Below are 7,903 nucleotides of genomic sequence, written 5' to 3'. Positions count from 1 at the left end.
TGGATGACTTCCATACTGAAATCCAGTGGTCAATTCTCAGTCCTTAGCTTGCCTGGATTCTCTCAGCACAGTTGACACAATCGATCACTCCTTTCTCCTTGAAACATTTTCCCATTTGGCATTTACATTTTCCTCCAACGTTACTGGCTGTATCTCCTTGGTCTTCACTGCATTTTCCGCAACTCTTTAACCTCTAAATGTTGGAGTGTCTCAGAGCAGCTTTTCCTGAATCTAAATTCGCTCTCCAGGGGACCTCATCTGGACTTAGCTCATTGATACCATCTAGGAGTTGACAACACATATTTATATCCCCACCCTGGATTTCTCCCTTAAGCTCCAGGCTCTCATGTCAGTTTCTCTCTGACATATTCATGTTGATAATGCAGACACAATTCAAACATAGCACTTCCAAACTGAACTCTGTCCTGCCCCAACTTGTGTCTCCCTCTGTCTTGTCCATCCTTCTTGTTGCTCAAACCAGAAGACTTAGAGCCATCTATGGCTTCTCTCTTCCATATCATCCCTACATTCAACCAATGAGCAAAGCCTGTTGGTTCTATTTCAGAGGATATCCAGAATACGACTCTTTCTCCATACCCTTAGTACAGGCCGCAATAATACCACACATGGATTATTGCAATATCTTCCTAATTGGTCTCCTTACAAGTACCCTTGCCCCATCCCCAGCTCTAGTTTCAACATAGTAATTGAAATCATTCTTTACATCTAAGTACATTACGCCACTTTTCTACTTAAAACCTCTAATGGCTTCCCATCTTGCTCAGAGTAAAATTCAGACCCTACATGATGATACCTTTCTGCCCTCTTCTCTTGCCTCTTTTCCATTGGATTTTTTTGCATAGACACAATGGCCTCCTTACGATTCTTCAAATTACCAATTAATTTCCTGCCCAGAGTTTTGCTCTTGTGATTCTTCTTGCTTGGAAAACTGCCCTCAGATATGTGGGGCTCACTCAATCACCTCCTTATGCTTCTATTCATTATCATCTGCTTGATGGTGTCTTCCTTGACTGACCTATTTTATTTTTATTTATTTCTTTTTTTAATATGAAATTTATTGCCAAATTGGTTTCCATACAACACCCAGTGTTCATCCCAAAAGGTGCCCTCCTCAATACCCATCACTCACCCTCCCCTCCCTCCCACCACCCCAACAACCCTCAGTTTGTTCTCAGTTTTTAAGAGTCTCTTGTGTTTTGGCTCCCTCCCTCTCTAACCTTTTTTTTTTCCTTCCCCTCCCCCATGGTCTTCTGTTAAGTTTCTCAGGATCCACATAGGAGTGAAAACATATGGTATCTGTCTTTCTCTGTATGAGTTATTTCACTTAGCATGACGCTCTCCAGTTCCATCCATGTTGCTACAAAGGACCATATTTCATTCTTTCTCATTGCCACGTAGTATCCCATTGTGTATATAAACCACAATTTCTTTTTCCATTCATCAGTTGATGGACATTTAGGCTCTTTCTATAATTTGGCTTTTGTTGAAAGTGCTTCTATAAACATTGGGGTACAAATGCCCCTATACATTAGCACTCCTGTATCCCTTGGGTAAATTCCTAGCAGTGCTATTGCTGGGTCATAGGGTAGATCTGTTTTAAATTTTTTGAGGAACCTCCACACTGTTTCAGAGTGGCTGCACCAGTTTGCACTCCCACCAACAGTGCAAGAGGGTTCCCGTTTCTCCACATCCTCGCCAGCATCTATAGTCACCTGATTTGTTCATTTTAGCTACTCTGACTGGTGTGAGGTGGTGTCTGAGTATGGTTTTGACCCCGAATAGCCAAAGTAATTTTGAAGAAGAAGACCAAAGCAGGAGGCATCACAATCCCAGACTTTAGCCTCTACTACAAAGCTGTCATCATCAAGACAGCATGGTATTGGCACAAAAACAGACACATAGACCAATGGAATAGAATAGAAATCCCAGAATTAGACCCACAAAAGTATGGCCAACTAATCTTTGACAAAGCAGGAAAGAACATCCAATGGAAAAAAGACAGCCTCTTTAACAAATGGTGCTGGGAGAACTGGACAGCAACATGCAGAAGGTTGAAACTAGACCACTTTCTCACACCATTCACAAAAATAACTCAAAATGGATAAAGGACCTGAATGTGAGACAGGAAACCATTTGAACCCTAGAGGAGAAAGCAGGAAAAAACCTCTCTGACCTCAGCCACAGCAATTTCTTACTTGACACATCCCCAAAGGCAAGGGAATTAAAAGCAAAAATGAACTATTGGGACCTCATGAAGATAAAAAGCTTCTGCACAGCAAAGGAAACAATCAACAAAACTAAAAGGCAACCAACGGAATGGGAAAAGATATTTGCAAATGGCATATCGGACAAAGAGCTAGTATCCAAAATCTACAAAGAACTCACCAAACTCCACACCCGAAAAACAAATAACCCAGTGAAGAAATGGGCAGAAAACATGAATAGACACTTCTCTAAAGAAGACATCCAGATGGCCAACAGGCACATGAAAAGATGCTCAACATCACTCCTCATCAGGGAAATACAAATCAAAACCACACTCAGACTTACCTATTTTAAATTGTATCCCTTTACCCATGTTCCACACCACTTATCACCATCTGATATACACTAGATTTTACTTGTTTATTTTCTGTCTATCCCCCTCTTGTAAGCCCCTGAGGAGAGGGATTTTTGTCTGTTTTGTTCACTTCTGTTATCCTCAGCATACAGAACGGTGCCTGGAAAATAATAAGCATTCTATAAATACTCTTTGGATACGTGGGTGAATCTCACATGTCACAGGCTATATTTTTATTATAAGGTGGTGAACAAGAGAGGTTGCTAGCTTCATCTTCTCCAAGTCACATCAGACTGAGAAATTTACATAAAAACATGAGAAACCTCTGAGGAAGTTAAAGACTCTTAAGATCTGGTGTGGGGGGGGGGGCACCTGGGTGGTTCAGTCAGTTGAGCATCTGACTCTTGATTTTAGCTCAGGTCATGATCTCATGGTCGTGGGATTGAGCCTTGTGTTGGGCTCCATGCTGGGCATGGAGCCTGGTTAGGATTCTCTCCCTCCCTCATGGGCACACTTTCTTTACCTCTCTCTCTCAAAACAAACAAACAAACAAGAACAACAACAAAAACAAAAAAAGAAAAGAAGAAAAAAGATATGGTGTGAGTGGTAGTCCAAGGTAGCTGTCTTTCATGAGAGTTTATAGGTATTGGGAGGGATAGATTGTGTTTATTTATTTATTCTTCATGTTTTTATTTAAATTCCAGTTAGTTCACATACAGTGTAATATTAGTTTCAGGTGTAGAATTCAGTGATTCAACACTTACATACAACACCTGGTACTCATCACAGCAAGTGCACTCCTTAATTCCCATCACCTATTTAACTCATCCCCCATCCACCTCCCCTCTGGTAGCCATCAGTTTGTTCTTTATAGTTAAGAATCTGTTTCTTGGTTTGCCTCTCTTTCTTTCCCCTTTGTTCACTTGTTTTGTTTCGTAAATTCCACTTATGAGTGAAATCATATGGTATTAGTCTTTCTCTGATAGACTTATTTTGCTTAGCAGAATACTCTTTAGTTCCACCTACGTCATTGCAAATGGAAGGATTTCATTCTTTTTTATGATGAGTAATATATATATTGGATATTTATATGTATAAATATGTATTTATAATACATAATATGTACATATAAATATTTATATGTATAAAAATATATACATCTTCTTTATCCATTCATCAGACAAGGACATTTGGGCTCTTCCCATATTTTGGTTATTGTTGATAATGCTGCTATAAACTTCAGGGTGCATGTGTTTTTTTGAACTAGTATTTTTGTATCCTTCAGGTAAATACCTGGTAGTGCAATTGCTGGATCATAGGGTAGTTCTATTTTTAACTTTTTGAGGAATCTCTATACTGTTTCCCAGGGTTGCTGCACCAGTTTGCATTCCCACCAAGAGTGTAAGAAGGTTCAGGGAGGATAGATTTTAACTTGTGCTTTTGTCTGTACAGTAAATTGCAAAGAAGTCTCACTTGCCTCATTGCCATAAATCAGAAGCAGTAACCCAGACTGTCTGTTGTCCATAGCAGAATATGAAGATAGGCCTAAATTCCTGTTGGGATGACAAACTGTTGAAAGCAGGTGAGCATAGGCCAGTCTGAATTAGAGATAAGGGAGATTCCAGAAAATTGCTTGATAGTATGGAATTATATTGGTAATGGATAATAATAAGATCTCTGGAAATACCAAAATGCTCATGAGCTAAATAATACACTTCTAAAGAACTCATGAATAAAAGAAGAAACTAAAAGGGAATTTAAAAATATTTTGAGGGGCCATCTTGGTGGCTCAGTTGGTTGAATGTCCAACTCTTGATTTTGGCTCAGGTCATGATCCCAGAGTTGTGGAACTGAGTCCTATGTCGGGCTCTGTGCTGAGTGTGGAGCCTGCTTAAGATTCTCACTTTCTCTTTCTCTCTCTCTTCTGCTTCTCTCCCTGCTTGTGACTCTTTCTCACTCTCTGAAAATAATAATTAAAAAAATATTTTGAACTGAGTGAAAATACACAACATATCAGAATTTGTGGGATGCCAGTAAAACAGTGCTTAAAGGAAATTTATAGCACGAAAGGTACTCTGTTTTATAATTTGTAGCACTCTGTTATCTTCAGATAACATATATTAGAAAAAAGGAAGATCTCAAACAGTGAACCCAGCTTCCACCTTCAGAAACTTAAAAAAAAAAAAAGAGCAAATTAAAACAAAGTAGGTTGAAGAAAGGAAATAATAGAGATCAAAGCAGAAATCAACTAAATAGAAAACAGAAAAAAAAAAACAATAGATAAAAATAAATGAAACCTCATGTTGGTTCTTTGAGGAGACCAATAATATTGATAAACTTCCCACCTGACTTATCAGGGAAAAAAAAGAGAAAAGACAAATTACCAGTATCGAGAATGAGAGAGGAGAGAGACATCACCTTAGCTACTGAAATGCTAAGGGGCTAGTTTGAAAAATATTTTGCCAATAAATTAAACAACTTAAAGGAAATGGGAAAATACCTTGAAAGAATAGATAATCTGATTATTGCTGTATCTGTGAAAGCAATGGAAATGTAGTTAAGGTCATTCCCACAAAGAAAACTTCAGGCTGATGTTCATTGAAGTCTACTAAACATTTAAGGAAGAAATAATACTTATTTTACACAAACTGCTCCAGAAAATTAGAGAAAGAGATTATTTTCCAGTCTAGCCCATGAAGCCAGCATCACCCTGATACCTTCTTTCTGCCATATGAGATCTCATACCAGCAGAAAACAGAAGTCTGTGGCCCACAAGCGACTGCTTTCACCAGAACCCGACCCCACTGGTACCCTGTCACAGACCCCAGCCCCCTGAACTGTGAGAAATAAAATGCTGTTGTTTATGACCCACCCAGTTTATGGTATTTTGTTATAATAGTCCAAACTGACTAGACATTATTCTTTCTACTCTAGTCTCCCCTTTTCCCTTTCTCCTATAAATAATAGCTTTTCTTACTTCTCAGTTTAATCATTCTGTTCTTTATTTTTAATATCTCAGCAAATATGTACATAAATATATTCCTATTATACCACTCTATCTTTATTCCATAAGAGGTTACCCATTCCATATACTGTTCTCTACCTTGCCTTTTTCACTTGAAAACATAGTCTTGGCAATCACTCCATATTACGCATATTTTTTCCTCAATGTTTTTAAATAATTTCATAGAATGTCTTTGTGTGGATATGCTATAGTTTATTAACCGACCTTCTATTGGTGGCCATTTGAATCCTTTCCAATCTTTTGCTATTACAAATAGTGCCACAATGAATAGCCCAGTGCTTCAGTCACTTAGAAATACTGGCCGTGTATTTTTAGGGTAGGTACCTATTAGAAAATTTGTTGGCTCAGGGGACAAACGCGTATGTTTTTAGATATTGCCAAATTCTCTTCCATAAATATTGTGCCACCAATCTGCGTTCCCACCAGCCATGGATGACAGGAACTATTTCCCCCACAGTTTTACCCTCACAGCGAGCTGTCAGACTTACAGATTTTTTGCCAATCATATAGGTGAGAAATGCTGCTGTGGTCTTTAGATGTGCATTTCTCTTATTAGGAGAACCTTTTTTTTATGTTTAGAACCCATTAGTTTGTTTTGTTTTTTTTCCCTCCTTGTGTACTCTTTGCTTAGATCACTTTATTATGTTTCTATTAGATTTTGGTCTTTTTTTCCTCCTCAAATTTCCAGAGCTCTTTGTATGATATAGATTGCAGCTATCTTTTATCAGGTTTTCCTCTGTGTTTTTGACTTTGCCTAGAGTATTTTTCCATAAGCAGTCTTTAACATCTCTTTATGTAGTTGATTTTATAACTGTTTCTGGATTTTGTACCGTAGTTAGAAAAAATGTTCCCACTTTACTTGTGTTTCTTCGAGTACTTTTATGTTTGTTTTTCCTTTTTGCATTTGGATGTCTGCCCTATTTGGAATTCTCCTAGTGTATGGATAGCTATTTGAATCTGATGTATGTTTATCTCTCTTGATTGTCCATAACACACTCCTCCTTCTCTCTTTCTCCCTCTGTCTCTCCGTCTCTTTCTGTCTCTCTCTCCTCTCTTCCTCCCAGTCTTTTTTTCTCTTTCTCTCTCTCCCTTTCTTTTGGTTTAATAGGTCTGTTCACGTTAGCACTTTCTACACATAACATAAACAATTTTAGATTCTACTCTTTCTCCAAGTATTTTGTAGTAAATATTTCCTGTTCTTATATATTCCTTATATTCATTAGTTATAAAGGCCAAGGGTAACCTGCAGAGTGATTAGCTCACCATTTAGTGTTACTATGGTGTTACAAACAGTGATGCTTTGCTTCCAACTACATTTATTAGTTGGCATTCTTTTGTAGAGAAGAGCTTTTCCTTTCCTTACTTTTGTTTTAATTTTGTATTGGTAGAGATCCATAAATTCTTATTAAAGAATGTGATGGGTGATAATGCATTGCTGTCATCATTTATGTTGTCAAATTGTCCCATTGTCTTCTACACTTTTTGCACTTGATCCCGTCCATTTTTGAGCACTTCCTCAGTTGCTGGCACCATGTTCTCAGCTCATCTTACACTTTTCATGTCCCAGCCCTGAAACTATTCATTTCTCTAAGAAGCCTAGGATCCCTGTAGTAGAAAAGAGTGTTTAGAACCCCCAAATGTGGGCACTAAATGCCTTTGCTACTTGGTTGCTGGCCCTTTTAGTGGACATAAATAAAAAATAGATTTCCTGTTTATCATATGCTTACAAATATTTCCATATTTAAGGACCATGCTTTCAGTATAGATTCCCAGAATTTGAGTGATTGGCTCAAATAGTATGAATATTTTTAAGACTATTGATCTTTATTATACACTCGTTTTCCAAATGCCTTGATTATATGAAACTTTTTTTTTTACTATATGTTTACCTGAACTAGACATCTTAATTGTTTTTTTCTAATTATGTCAGGAGTATAAAAATATACTTTAAAAAATTTAACTTCCTCTGATTTCCAGTGAAACTTAGCATCTTTCTAGTTGTGCTTCTTCTTTAGTAAATTATTTATTCTAGTCCTTTTTCTTTTAGCATTTGCAATGTTTCAAGACTTTTTTTTTTTCCTTTGGTTGTCTATTTGATTAGGTATTGTGCATACTTAACCTGTGGACTTTTTTTTCTAACTCAATAGATTTTTCCAGTAAAACACAGAGATAATTTTTCCTAGTTAATAATTAGCAAAAAAATCTGCAGTGTGATCAAATAAAAATCAAACGTGAGGTATATGAGAAATAGGTTAAACAGGTTACTTTTTTACTAATAGTGTCAAAGAATAATATAA

This window comes from Felis catus, chromosome B1, assembly GCF_018350175.1.
Source record: "Felis catus isolate Fca126 chromosome B1, F.catus_Fca126_mat1.0, whole genome shotgun sequence".
Taxonomy (NCBI): Eukaryota; Metazoa; Chordata; class Mammalia; order Carnivora; family Felidae; genus Felis; species Felis catus.
The sequence above is the reverse complement of the archived record's forward strand: the minus strand, read 5'-3'. Positions refer to the sequence as shown.